Source organism: Odocoileus virginianus, chromosome 5 (assembly GCF_023699985.2).
Source record: "Odocoileus virginianus isolate 20LAN1187 ecotype Illinois chromosome 5, Ovbor_1.2, whole genome shotgun sequence".
Taxonomy (NCBI): domain Eukaryota; kingdom Metazoa; phylum Chordata; class Mammalia; order Artiodactyla; family Cervidae; genus Odocoileus; species Odocoileus virginianus.
Window position 1 is genome coordinate 93,114,154 of NC_069678.1, and position 15,087 is coordinate 93,129,240.

Here is a 15,087-nt window from a genome sequence, read left to right on the forward strand (position 1 = left end):
AGATCCCCTGGAGCAGGCAGTGGCAACTCACTCCAGTATTCTTGCCTGGAAAATTCCATGGACAGAGGAATCTGGAGGGCTGCAGTCTATGGGGTTGCAAAGAGTCAGTCTGAGCATGCATGCTCCCTGGAACGGGACAGGGGGATGGGGAGGAAAAAGGGGACCCCAGTGTCTGCTTAAGAATCCTCTATCCTCAGCCACTCAGTGCGGGCCCAAACATGCACACCCCCCAGCAACACCAATTTCTAAATGTCTTCATAATATTAACAGCAAATACTTCAGTGGCTCTTCCCAAGTGCTAGACGCTCTTCAAGTACCCTACAATAATTTTTAAATGTTTTGTAAATTGTATTTACAGACTCTATTGCTTACAATACAACTTACAACTATTCATTCACTTAATCCCCACAACCCATAATATAGACATTATTATTATCCAATTGTACAGATGAGGAAACCGAGTTCACTCAACCCTCCAGTGTCTGACCTGGAGCTAAAAACACTTCTAACCCCATGCAATACTGCCTCCAAGAGGAGGTCTGGAAAATGCCATCTTCCTGCATCTCATGACATTTCCAGTGATGCCTCATGTAGTTAGCTGGCCCCCTGGACCCCCTTCTGGCTCCAAGCTAGCAGCAACCTCCAATTGGCATAGTCGGAAGGGAACTAAATCAGCAGTCAAAAATTCAGAATCTGGTGGTAGGTCCACTCCTAAGACGTGTGTGAAAAAAAGTGAAAGTGAAAGTCACTCAATCGTGTCTGACTCTTTGCGACCCCATGGACTATACTGTCCATGGAATTCTCTAGGCCAGAGTACTGAAGTGGGTAGCCTTTCCCTTCTCCAGGGGATCTTCCCAACCCAGGGATCGAACCCAGGTTTCCCACATTGCGGGCGCATTCTCTACCAGCTGAGTCACAAGGGAATCCCAAGAATACTGGGGTGGGTAACCTATCCCTTCTCCAGCAGATCTTCCCGACCCAGAAATCGAACCAGGGTCTCCTGCATTGCAGGCAGATCCTTTACCAGCTGAGCTATGTGCATCTTTGGGTAAAAATCCACCTCCCTGGGTTGTCTCCCCACCCGGCAAGAAGGTAGCTGTAGGGGTATCTCGTGGCCCCGCCGTCTCCAGGGAGGGGGCTGAACAGGGCCCTGACTCCTGGGGGTGGGGAAGGTCCTCAGCGCAACCCAGTCTGATCCGTGGCATCAGGCAATCAGAGAGAGGACAGTGTCTGCGGTTGAACTTCAAGAAGGTACCATTTCAGAGGTCAAAAATAGAGGCATAGCAGCGATTCAGAAAGTCCTACCTGATGCTACAGCAGCTGCTGCAGTTTGTGGCCTTGTGGGTGCTGAGCCCAGAGCAAAACATCTTATAAAGAACACTCGTCTCCACACAGCATCTCAGAAGCGGGGATGCTGAGAAGTGGATCAAGGAGGCAGCGGGTGGATTTGACCTGGGTCTGCTGGATTCCAGAACCTGCAGCCCTAACCACTGGGACTGCCCAGCAAAAGACGCACAGCTGGGACCCTGAGGCCTAAAAGCCTTGCTCAGAAAGCCTTGCTCAGTGGAGGGTCCCTGCCTGCCTTTCTCCCCCTCCCGTTGGGAACACAACCTCACAAGCACCATCCAGATCCAGGCGCCCTGTCACCAGCATTCACCTGCCCACTTTTGGAAGTTGCTTTCACAGTTTATAAATCCACACTGTGCCCCTTCTGTGTGCCAAGAAACAGATGAACAGATGGGTCCTAGTCCCTGCCCTATGGAAGCCAAGAACAATGAAAGCCAGTAAATCTGGGGAGCAAGAGAGAGGACTCCGCAGCCTTCCCACAGGAAGAGCCTTGATCGTGGGGCAGATTGGGGTGAAACATTTGCCCCTGGCTACCATGTTGAAATAATGCCTCTCTCCAAAGCAGGCAGCTATGGGCACCTCATCTGCCAACAACACTGGCAGAGCCAGGCAGTGGGGCAGGAGCCTGAAGCTTCGGCAGCCTCTGCCTAAAAAGACCCCATTTCCAGAGGACCCAACACCTCTGCTCAGGTTCAGCTTGCCGGGATTCCAATCCCCAAATGAGAGGACATCTCTCCACACCCCCGCCACTGAGCATCGATCTGAAAGTTCAGATCATCGATAAATCATGGGCAGAATTAGGGACTGTCCTGAGATGAGCCTTCTCCCCACATTCCCCATCTGACATGCCCTCTGGACACCCTGAGAGCAGAGCAGATGCCATTATCTAGGGGTTGAGGGGCCATGAGCTGGCCGGATCTTTAAAATTGCACCGCCTTCAGCATTCCCAAGAATCCCACCCTCACTCTGTGATTACCTGGTGCAGAAGAGCTCTGGTTTATGCAAGAAAGAGACAGGTGGGTCGACTTGTTGAGAAAGTCCTGCCTCAAGGAGCGTGTTCCAGTTTGGATCCCAAGGCTCTGGGTGGGAAGTCGGGGGTGTAAGCAGAGGCCATGGGGACCCAGCTTCTAGAACAGGGCAGCTCTCGTATCCTCCAGCCTCACCTGGAGCCTCAAGGCCTCCCCTGTCCAGCTCATGCCTATAAACACCTATGGGAGGCCGGCACCTCTCCGCCCACACCTGCTCCGGGAGCGCAGGCCCAGCCTTGACCTAGTTAGGATGCTGCCTCTCATTAGTCAGGAAGCAATTGTCTAGTTCTCGCCACAGTCTTGCTGAATCAGAATGAGCCACAGGAAGCCTGAGCCAAGCTCGCCCCTTGAATGAAACCAGGGCCCGGGAGCGTCTGGATGGGCAGCAACAGGGAAGCGGAGGGGCTGGAGCTTGGGAGGACACAGCTCCCCTTGGGGCTCTGCGGCTGGGTGAGTGGGACCTCCTGACCTCTTGGGACCTCAGTTTCCTTCTCTGAAAAATTAAAGCAAAAATAGCACAGTGGGCTCTGAGCCGCATGAGTGCAGACCATGCCCCTCACGGGCTACTACCACCCAGAATCCAGAGTGTTTCTGGATGGACCTAGAGATCGTCAGACTGCGTGAAGTCAGACAGAGAAAGACAAGTATCCTATGATATTGCTTACAAGTTCAATGTTTTAAGAAACAGTACAAGTGGACTTATCCATAAAACAGAGTATAAAATAGAGTTATAAACATAGGGCACAAACTTATGGTTCCCAAGGGGTAAGGGAGTGGAGAGGGATAAATTGGGAGATTAGGATTGGCATATACATGCTACTATATATAATATATAAAATATATGAAGTGTGTACGCGTATTTAGTCGCTTCACTTGTGTCCGACTCCATGGACTGTAGCCCCCCAGGCTTCTCTGTCCATGGGGAACTTCCAGACCCAGCAATCGAACCCACACCTCTTGTCCCTTGTTAGCTCAATTGGTAAAGAATCTGCAGCTGGTAAAGAATGCAGGAGACCTCAGTTCGATTCCTGGGTCAGGAAGATCTGCTGGAGAAGGGATAGGCTACCCAATCCAGTATTCTTGGGCTTCCTGGCTGGTTCAATCCCTGGGTTGGGAAGATCCCCTGGAGAAGGGAATGGCTATCCACTCCAGTATTCCAGCCTGGAGAATTCCATGGACTGTGTAGTCCATGGGGTAGCAAGGAGTCAGACACGACTGAGCGACTTTCACAGCTCATGTCTCCTGAATTGCCATTAGCGCCACCTGGGAAGCCATTTATATATTATGGGGAGCCATAATATATAAACTTCATATAAAATATATAAAAATACAAATATATATTAATCAATTCAGTTCAGTCATTCAGTCATATCCAACTCTTTTTGACCCCATGGACTGCAGCACGCCAGGTTTCCCTGTCCATCACCAGCTCCCGAAGCTTACTCAAACTCATGTCCATTGAGTCAGTGATGCCATCCAACCATCTCATCCTCTGACATCCCCTTCTCCTCCCACCTTCAATCTTTCCCAGCATCAGGGTCTTTTCAAATGAGTCACTTCTTCGAATCAGGTGACCAAAGTATGGGAGTTTCAGCTTCAGCATCAGTCCTTCCAATGAATATTCAGGACTGATTTCTTTTAGAATGGACTGGTTGGATCTCCTTGCAGTCCAAGGGACTCTCAAGAGTCTTTAACACCACAGTTCAAAAGCATCAATTCTTTGGTGCTCAGCCCTCTTTATAGTCCAACTCTCACATATATACACAAATACTGGAAAAACCATAGCTTTGACTAGATGCACCTTTGTTGACAAAGTAATGTCTCTGCTTTTTAATATGCTATCTAGGTTGGTCATAGTTTTTCTTCCAGGGAGCAAGTGTCGTTTAATTTCATGGCTGCAATCACTATCTGCAGTGATTTTGGAGCCCAAAACAATAAAGTCTGTCACTGTTTCCATTGTTTCCCCATTGATTTACCATGAAGTGATGGGATGGGATGCCATGATCTTAGTTTTCTGAATGTTGAGCTTTAAGCCAACTTTTTCACTCTCCTCTTTCACTTTCATCAAGAGGCTCTTTAGTTCTTTTTCACTTTCTGCCATAAGTGTGGTATCATCTGCATATCTGAGGTTATTGATATTTCTCCCAGCAATCTTGATTCCACCTTGTGCTTCCTCCAGTCCAGTGCTTCTCATGATGTACCCTGCATATAAGTTAAATAAGCAGGGTGACAATATACAGCCTTGAAGTACTCCTTTCAAAATTTGGAACCAGTCTGTTGGTCCATGTCTGGTTCTAACTGTTACCTCTTGACCTGCATACAGATTTCTCAGGAGGCAGGTCAGGTGGTCTGGTATTCCCATCTCTTGAAGAATTTTCCACAGTTTGTTGTGATTCACACAGTCAAAGGCTTTAGCATAGTCAATAAAGCAGAAGTAGATGTTTTTCTGGAACTCTTTGCTTTTTCGATGATCCAATGGATGTTAGCAATTTGGTCTCTGGTTCCTCTGCCTTTTCTAAATCCAGCTTGAACATCCGGAAGTTCATGCTTCATGTACTGTTGAAGCCTGGCTTGGAGAATTTTGAGCATTACTTTTCTAGCAGGTGAAATGAGTGCAATTGTGTGGTAGTTTGAACATTCTTTGGCATTGCCTTTCCTTGGGATGGAATGAAAACTGACCTTTTCTAGTCCTGTGGCCACTGCTGAGTTTTCCAAGTTTGCTGGCATGTTGAGTGCAACACTTTAACAGCATCATCCGTGCATATAATATATTAAATAGATAAGTAATAAGGACCTACTATATAGCACGGGGAACTCTACTGAATACTCTATAATAACCTATATGGGAAAAGAATCTAAAAATGATGGATATATGTAAATATATAACTGAGTCACTTTGCTTCACACCTGAAACTGACACAACACTGTAAATAAACCAGACTCCAGTGAAAAAAATTTTTAGACAAAGAGCATTTCTGATGCATCACTGATGAGCCATCAATGCTTTTCATCAGTTGAGTGAATGGCTGGTACCACCTTCCCAGGCAGAGCCGATAATGTGAAGATTACATGTGAAAAGTCACCCACATCTCTTAACCCAGCATCCGGCATATGCCAGGGACCCACTAGATGCTAGTGCCAGGCAAGGAGCACTTTCCTTCTGTACCCACCACAACCAAGCCTAAGGCTCCATGGACCATGAAGATGAGTCATTTGCTGGCCCACAGCCAGAAGATATAACCCTTATCACCCCAGTTCATAACAATTGTGGGGGAGGCTGGAGGAATTAGAAATGTCAAAAGGCAGCCCCGTTCAGTTCAAAGTGCATTCTTGCCTCAGTCTAGATCCGGGGTGAGGGCAGTCTTCCTAATGTGCTCCCCCTCCCTCCTCTGGACAGTCTTTTCTCAGCATCTTTAGCTCAGAGTTAAGTGCAGACATACCTTGTCACCTCTCTCCTGGGAGGTCAGCTCCCCCTGGATGATGGATCTGGGCCTTCTTGTCCCTGCTCTGGTCTAGCGTCTCATTAGTTCTCAAAGGCATGGTCACCTGGCTTCAGAGTTTATCATTGAAAGCCCCGCCCAAAATCCAGCCTACATGAAGGCCCAGTGAACTCCCACCTCCAGCGCTGACTCACTCAACCCAACATCCATGAATCCCCTTGAAGTGGATGCCTTTACGTCCCTGTCTTTCTCCTGCTAATTCACTGGGCTGCAGAAGGGGTTCTTTTAAAGTGGGTTAAGTGCAGGGGTAATGACTCATTGCAGAAACTGTGACATATCAATAAAATGGGATATGGTTGCTTAGTCACTCAGTCATGTCTGCCTCTCTTGCTACCTCATAGACTGTAGTCTGCCGGGCTCTTCTGTCCATGGGATTCTCCAGGCAAGAATTCTGGGGTGGGTTGCCATTTCCTTCTCCAGAAGATCTTGCCGACCCAGGGATTAAACCTTTGTCTCTTGCATGGGCAGGTAGATTCTTTACCACTGAGTCACCAGGGCACCAATTAATTAAAATCAAGCCTTGAAGACTAGACAATGTGTGAGTAAATGCTGGGATGATGTAAAGTATAAAAAATAGGATACATGACAGTATATAAGGTAGGATCCCACTTTAATAAATGTGTATATTGTCTATTCAAAATTAATAATAAAAATAACAAAAACCCTATGAAAAATATGTATTGCTACACTGCCAAAACTTAGCATGGTATTTGGAATAAAATAGATATTTAGTAAATGTCTGTTGAATGTAGAATGAGTAAATAAATATTTTCAGTAATTAATGTTGACCAGGAGGATCACAAATGATGTTTGATTACTTCTTTTTACTCTTTCAGGCACACATGGATTTTATTATTTGGTTAAAAATAATGGTAAGTATTAAAGTGAAAGGCTTTAAATGTGGCTGGATAATGCCTATTAACTTCATTCTGGCCCAGATCATCAAGTAGGGAAATAGGCTTTCAAAAGGGCCTTAAAGAACTTGTAAAAATGGACTTGGCTCAGTATGCAAATTCAGCTTACATTTGGCTCCAAAGGACCGACTTATGAAGTGTTCAAGTATTTGTTCAACACATCTCGTGTAGCCAACACCACGCTCACTTGGGCAGGAGATGGAGAGGAAGATCACAGAGAGGCTCCCAGAGCTCCGAGGGCTTGTCATTTATGTGAGGGGACAAGTGGAGCCCACGGAAAAGAGAGGCCAGTGAAGACAGGGGCATGGTGGTGGCGGGCGGACCGTGATGGTGGCAGTGATGAAGAGCGAGGGGAGAGGCGAGGACAGGAGAAGCCTTGGAGACCTCCTGGGCCTGCACTGGGCCAGGAGGAGGGAACTGTACCAGGTGGAGCTGGAACATCTCAGCAGGAGAGCACAGAGCACCCAGTGCGTTCCCCACTGGAGAAGGTGGGAGAGGATGCCTGGAGATGAGCTTGTGTGGAGACAGTGGGGTGGGGCAGGGCGGGGGTGGGCTCCCGGCTTGGCAGGGCCATCAGGGCTTGGAATGTAGTCCGTTTTCTCTCTGCTGGCTTTCGTGATTCTCCTATCTTTAATGTTCTGCAGTCCCAGTATGGCTTGTCCAGGTGTGAATTTATTTACCTCGTCTAGGACTCAGCACACTTTTTCAAACTCAGAACCTGTGTCTTCGGTTCTGAAAATCTCTCAGTCATTAATGCTTTGAACGCTGCCTTTTCCCACTCTCTTTTCTCTCCTTCAGAACAGCCTATTAAATGCAAATTGAGTTTTCTTGATTTAGTCACCAAATGTCTTTTGACTTATTTTTCACATTTTTCATTTCTTTGCCTCCTGGTACTTTATTCTGTGTGATTTTCTCAGATATACCTTCCAAATTACTAAATCTAAAATCGTGTCTAGCTAAAATTTTTTTAAATGCAATATTTTTTATTTCTGTGATTTCTACTTAGTTCTTTGGATTCACTTTTTAAAAAAATTAATTTCCTCAGCACTAAAAAGAAATGAACTAACAAGCCTTTGAAAAGACTTCGGGGGATCTTAAATATATATTACTAAGTGAAAGCAGCCAGTCCAAAAAGGCTATATACTGTACAATTCCAACTATGTGACATTTGGGAAAAGGCAGATTAAGGAGACAGCAAAAAGTGCAGTGGTTGCCAGATCTCTTGGAAATGGGGGTAGGTAATGAATGGGAGAGGCATGGATGATTTTTAGGGCAGTGAAAATACTCCGTATGATATCATATGATGGACATATGTCATTATTCATTTGTCCAAGCCTATACAAAACCAAGGGTGAACTATAATGCAAACTATGCACTTGGGGGTGATTATGACATGTCTATGCAGGTTCATCAGTTATAACAAAGGTCCTGCTCTGGGAAGCTGGGAATGTTGATAATGGGGGAGGCTGTGCATATATGGAGGCCAAAAGGCATATGGGAACTTTCTGTACTTTCCCCTGGATCTTGCTGTGAACCTAAAACTTCTCTAACAAGTAATGTCTTAACTTTAAAAACATGATTTCTTATTCTTATTTTGTAGATTTTATTCCTTTATCTCTTTAATCACCTAAGGGAACTTATTTTTTAAGTCTTTTATATTCTAGTATTCCATTTCCTCATGGGTCAACTCTCTTATTGCTGTGGGATACTTTCCTTCATACTGGACTTCCCCAGATATTTTATATTTGTGTGTGAGCTCACCCTCAGTGGGAATGATCCTTTGGCTGTGGTGGTGGAGTTGCTCCCACTGGTGCCCCAGACTGTGAACACCTTCCCTCGTTGTCCCTACGTAAGTCTCAAGGGTTCACGGTTTCTCAACTTTCTTTCTCAGTTTCTGCCTTAGGCTTTCTGTTCTCTGTGAGTGGTGAAAGTTTGGGCTATATGTGCAAAACCAAATTACCCTCAGTTTCTAGAGGATTTTATTTCTATTCATGGCCTGTATATTTTTTAAAATTTTCTTAGCCATAATTTCTCTCTAAACTTCTTGCTGTGTTCAGGTCCAAAGGTTTTGATTCTTATCCCCTCATAGCTGTTGAATTAAAAGACAAACATATCTCCTGGCCATGGAAGTAACAGTCCCTAAAAAATGATATCTCTGAGGTAGATATAGAATGACTTAAGAATAACTTATTTATTTAAGGCAATGGAGATGAAAGATTATTTATCTTTCTTGCTCTTGAGACCAAATATATATTTATATCACATATATATGATTTTATATTTTTTCCAGCGTTTCTGTGTGTCTAGGAAATTTCATGTGATCTTGGACAAGCTACTAATATTTAACATCTACATGTCTGGCCTTATCATCGTAGGACTGTAATGATGACTAAACAAGATAATTCATGTAAGGTGCTTAGAACAAAACCTGGCCTGAGGGCAATCCATAGATATTATAATAATAATTCCTGCTTCAGTTCATTTCTTTTTCTAGACCAGACCTGGCCACTCACCTCTATATACTTCAAATATTTTTTAAAATAACCACAACATTTTTTTTAACCTCAAGCTTTTAAATTCCTCTCCCTTCCCCACCCGCAACAGCAAACTCAATACAGGAAGTTATTAACCTTAAAAGAAATTCTCTTACAATGAATTAAACTTACAATACTTGAATATTCAACTTCTGTTGATGCATAATTACAATAATTACTTTAACTGGTTTATGATTATTAAATCCATGAATGATTTGCCAAAAATTTTTGCCCAGAAATCATGCAAAGATGGGCACAATAAAGGACAGAAATTGTATGGACGTAACAGAAGCAGAAGATATTAACAAGAGGTGGCAAGAATACACAGAAGAACTATACAAAATAGATCTTCATGGCCCAGATAGCCGCGATGGTGTGATCACTCACCTAGAGTCAGACATCCTGGAATGCAAAGTCAAATGGGCCTTAGGAAACATCACTATGAACAAAGCTAGCGGAGGTGATGGAATTCCAGGTGAGCTATTTCAAATCCTAAAAGATGAGGCTATGAAAGTGCTGAACTCAATATGCCAGCAAATTTGGAAAACTCAGCAGTGGCCACAGGACTGGAAAAGGTCTGTTTTCATTCCAATCCCAAAGAAAGGCAATGCCAAAGAATGTTCAAACTACTGCACAATTGCACTCATCTCACCTGCTAGCAAAGTAATGCTCAAAATTCTCCAAGCCAGGCTTCAACAGTACATGAGCCAAGAACTTCCAGATGTTGAGGATGGATTTAGAAAAGGCAGAGGAACCAGAGACCAAATTGCCAACATCCATCGGATCATCGAAAAAGCAAAGAGTTCCAGAAAAACATCTACTTCTGCTTTATTGACTATACCAAAGCCTTTGTGTGAATCACAACAAACTGTGGAAAATTCTTCAAGAGATGGGAATACCAGACCACCTGACCTGCCTCCTGAGAAATCTGTATGCAGGTCAAGAGGTAACAGTTAGAACTGGACATGGACCAACAGACTGGTTCCAAATTTTGAAAGGAGTACTTCAAGGCTGTGTATTGTCACCCTAATTTAACTATATGCAGAGTATGTCATGTGAAATGCTGGGCTGGAGGAAGCACAAGGTGGAATCAAGATTGCTGGGAGAAATATCAATTACCTCAAAATTGCAGAAGATACCACCCTTATGGTAGAAAGTGAAGAAGAACTAAAGAGCTGCTTGATGAAAATGAAAGGAGAGTGGAAAAGTTGGCTTAAAATTCAACATTCAGAAAACTAAAATCATGACATCAGGTCCCATCACTTCACGGCAAATAGACGGGGAAACAATGGAAATAGAGGGAGACTTTATTGGGGGCGGGGATTCAAAATCATTGCAGATGGTGACTGCAGCCATGAAATTAAAAGATGCTTGCTCCTTGGAAGAAAAGCTATGACCAACCTAGACAGCATATTAAAAAGCAGAAACATTCCTTTACCAACAAAGGTCCACCTAGTCAAAGCTATGGTGTTTCCAGTAGTCATGTATGGATGTGAGAGTTGGACTATAAAGAAAGCTGAGCACCAAAGAATTGATGATTTTGAACTGTGGTATTGGAGAGGACTCTTGAGAGTCCCTTGGACTGCAAGGAGAGCCAACCAGTCCATCCTAAAGGAGCTCAGTCCTAAATATTCACTGGAGGGACTGATGCTGAAGCTGAGACTCCAAAACTTTGACCAATTGATTTGAAGAACTGACTCATTGGAAAAGATCCTGATGCTGGGAAAGATTGAAGGCAGGAGGAGGTGATGACAGAGGATGAGGTGATTGGATGGCATCACCAACTCTATGGACATGAATTTGACCAATCTCCAGGAGTTGGTGATGGACAGGGGGGTCTGGCGTGCTGCAGTTCATGGCGTCTCAAAGAGTTGGACACGACTGAGCAACTGAACTGTACTGATTGCTCAGAAAATACCACAAAAGCTCTGGTCAAGGGCATCCCAGTTTTTGAAAGGGATTTGTCAGTGTCTTAGTCCATTCACGCTTTCTGTACACCATAGACTGAGGTGCTTATAAGGAACAGAAATTTATTTCTTGCTTTTCTGGAGGCTGGGAAGTTCAAGATCCAGGTACTGGTAGTTTGGTGTCTGGTGAGAACCCTTTTGGGCTTCTCAGGTGGTGCTAGTGGTAAAGAGCCCACCTGTCATTGCAGGAGACATAAAGAGATGCAGGTTTTTCCCCCTGGGTCAGGAAGATCCCCTGGAGGAGGGCATGGCAGCCCACTCCAGTGTTCTTGCCTGGAGAATCCCATGGACAGAGGAGACTGGAGGGCTACAGTCCATAAGGTTGCAAAGAGTCAGACACAACTGAAGTGACTTACATGCACAAGAACCCTCCTCCTGGTTCATAGAACATCTTCTCTCTGTATCTCACATAATAGAAGTGGCAAGCGAGCTCTCCGGGATCCCTTTTCAAGGACACTTGGGTTCCTCATTGGTAGAACCCTCACAACCTCACCACCACAACCTCAGACCCTATCTTCTATATCATCACATCGGGGAATTGTTTTCAACACATGAATTCGGGCTGGGGGAAGGGACAGATTCAATCTATGACAGCCAGTTCCATCCCAAATACTTCCACAGTAGAGCAGTGGACAAAGGTTAAAAAAAAAAAAAAAAGAATGAAGAATTTAAAGTGTGTTGAACTGGAAAACTACCAAGAAATAGATACAGAGCAATATGTACATACTGTGGTCCTGCCTAAGTAAAACAAAGGATATAGGTGTGTGTGTGTGTGTGTGTGTGTGTGTGTGTGTATGAGAGAGAGAGGGAAATGGTATATACAGAGAATATTTCTGGAAGGATTCTGCAGGTAACTGTGAGCTGAGGCTATATGTTTTGGAGCAGGGAAGTGACGGGTTCAGGACTGTATCCGCAGACTGGCATGGCATGCTGAGTGGACTCAGTGGACAGGACTGGGAGGAACTGGGAGAGCCTGCAGCCAGGAGTCTGTTGAAAGGACACGGCAGTGGTACAGCTGAGAGTTGACGGGGTCTAATCTGAAGCAGGGGGACGCAGGAGAGAAGGAAAAAAGAAGCTGGATTCATTTTTGAGGGTCTTCCAGCAGTAGCCCCAGTGCCTAGGGCAGTACCTTCAGCCCATAGGCGCTCATCAATGTCTGAAATGAATGGCCTCCTGTATAGAAGACTTAGAACTCCAGCCCCTCTAGGCATCTGCTTGGCAACTCCAGACAGCATCCCGTAGGCCCTCTTCTCGGAGTTTGCTTACCCAACCCTGGACCCTGGGAGGCAGGGGCAGGAGGCAGGGTCCACAGGCAGGCGAAGCCAGGGCCCACATTTCTGTCGTGCCCTCTGGCCCTGCCCTCCTGGGAGTGTGGTGCCAATTCCTGTCCCACTGCCCTTGCTCCACCAGGCCCCCCACCAGCAGGATGCAGGCACCTCTGTGCTGGCCTCTGTGTTTACGTGGGAAGGAAGAAGTGTCTCTAAAATGCTGAGGCCCTGGCCTCCCTTAGGACCTAAGGGGAGACAGGAAAACAGAACAATGAGAAAGAAGGGAAGAAGACAGCCAAGAAAATCAGATCTAACCCTACACTCAGGTATCCTCTCACTCATGCACACGCGTGCACCTGCCATCATAACACTGTGTACTTAGGAGGAGCTTAAAATAGGTTTTCTGAATGCATGAGACAGTGATGGAGAGAGAGCAGGAGAATGAGGACTCCCGGGAGGGTGGTGGAAGAAGGAAAGAAAACAGATCCTCCTGAACAACAGACATTCCCCCAGACCCCACACATGTGAAAGCTCCACTGGGATCCTTTGGTCATTGAGGACAGTGAGGGGCAGAAGGAATAATTTCATTCATTCTGGTATCTGCTGAGCCTAATATGGGATTTGATTTATAGTGTCCTGCTCAAATGTTTGTTGAATAAATGAAAGGGTGTGTGGATGGATGGATGGGTAGGTAGGTGGGTGGGTGGATTGATAGGTGGGTCTATAGGTGGGTTGATGGATGGATAGATGGATGAGTGATTGGATGGATGGGTGGGTGGGTAGATGGCTTGATGGATGGATGGATAAAAGACCAATTCTATTTAGCTTTCAGAGGAAAAACTGAAACCATAATTTCACAGTAATCAGAGGGCTGTCATAGACAGTTTTCAAAGCCGGCCCTCAGTGATTCCTTTATCTTGGGATTCGTGCCTCTGTGTGACCCCCTACGTCTGAATGTGGGCTATACCTGATGACTTCCTCCCAGTGAGTAGAGTATTGTGAGACTGAAGGGATGTTACTTGTGTGTGCATAGACTACAAAGCCTATGATTTCTGACTTCTTGGACGCTGTTACCCACCCCAGAGACAAGCTGCCACAGAGGAGGGGCCCTTGTGGGGGCTTTGGGTCCACAGTCAGCGAGGAGCTGAGACCCTCAAGTTCAAGAGCTGGCAGGAACTGAATGCTGCCAGCAAGCTCGTGAACGTGAAGGGAGATCCTACCCAGGGGAGCTTCGAGATGTGGTCCCCACCTCACTGGCGCCTGGACCGCAGCCTGTGAGGGACCCTGAGCAGAGAACCCATCCACGCTGTGCTCTGATGCCTGGTTCTCAGAAACCGCGAGGCAGCTAATGTGTGTTGCTTCAAGCCACTACATCTAAGGTTAGTTTGTTGCCAGCAAACAGATAGCTAATACAATGGCTGATTTGAGTTTAATTTAAAAATGGACATGGTGACAATTAAACTTGACAGGTGATGGCAGTGGTTCAGAGCCCAGGTTTTGGTACTGATTAGACGGGGTTTGAATCCTGGATTCCCACCTGACTAGTTGTGTGGCTGTGGGCCAGATGATCAGCTTCTCTGGGCCTTTATTTCTGTGTCTTTAAAATGGGCATAATTCTCTGTGCATAGAGCTAGCACAAGGATTACATAAAACAACCGTGTAAAGTACCTAGCCCAGAGACTTGCCAGGTAGTCCAGTGGTTAAGAATCTGCACTCCCAAAGCAGGGGGCCAGGTTCAATCCCTGGTCAGGGAACTAGATCCCACATGCTGCAGTTAAAATCCCACACATGGCAATGAAGATCCCATGTGCTGAAGTTAAGACCCAGGGCAGCAGAAAAGTACTGAGCCCAGGACCTGTCACTGAATAGAAGGTTGCTGTTCAGTCACTCAGTTGTGTCCAATTCTTTGCAACCTCATGGACTGCAGCACGCCAGGCCTCCCTGTCCATCACCATCTCCCAAAGCTTGCTCAAACTCATGTCCATTGAGTCGGTGATGCCATCCAACCATCTCATCCTTTGTCATCCCCTTCTCCTCCTGCCTTCAATCTTTACCAGCATCAGGGTCTTTTCCAATGAGTCAGCTCTTCGCATCAGGTGGCAAAAGTATTGGAGCTTCAGCTTCAGCATCAGTCCTTCTAATGAGTATTCAGGACTGATTTCTTTTAGCACTGACTGGTTGGATTTCCTTGCAGTCCAAGGTACTCTCAGCAAATAGAAGGTAGCTATTAGCAACAACAACAGCAATAGTAACAGTAACAGAGGAAGGTCCGGCATGAGGCAGCGAGTGTCCCTGCCTGGAAGGGATTGAGCTGAATCATGATGCCATGTGCAACCTTTTCCAGGTCTTAGATGGAGTGCTGCGGGGCTGCCTGGCCAAGACCGTGGGCTGGGACTCCAGCTGTCACAGGACCACCAGGCTTACCTTGCGCCCGGGTGCGGTACCAACTACTCCTGGGCTTCACCATGGACAGCGCCTTCCCTCCTGCACGGCCTCTGGTTCAGGTGCGGGGCCGCCACCCTGGCTGGG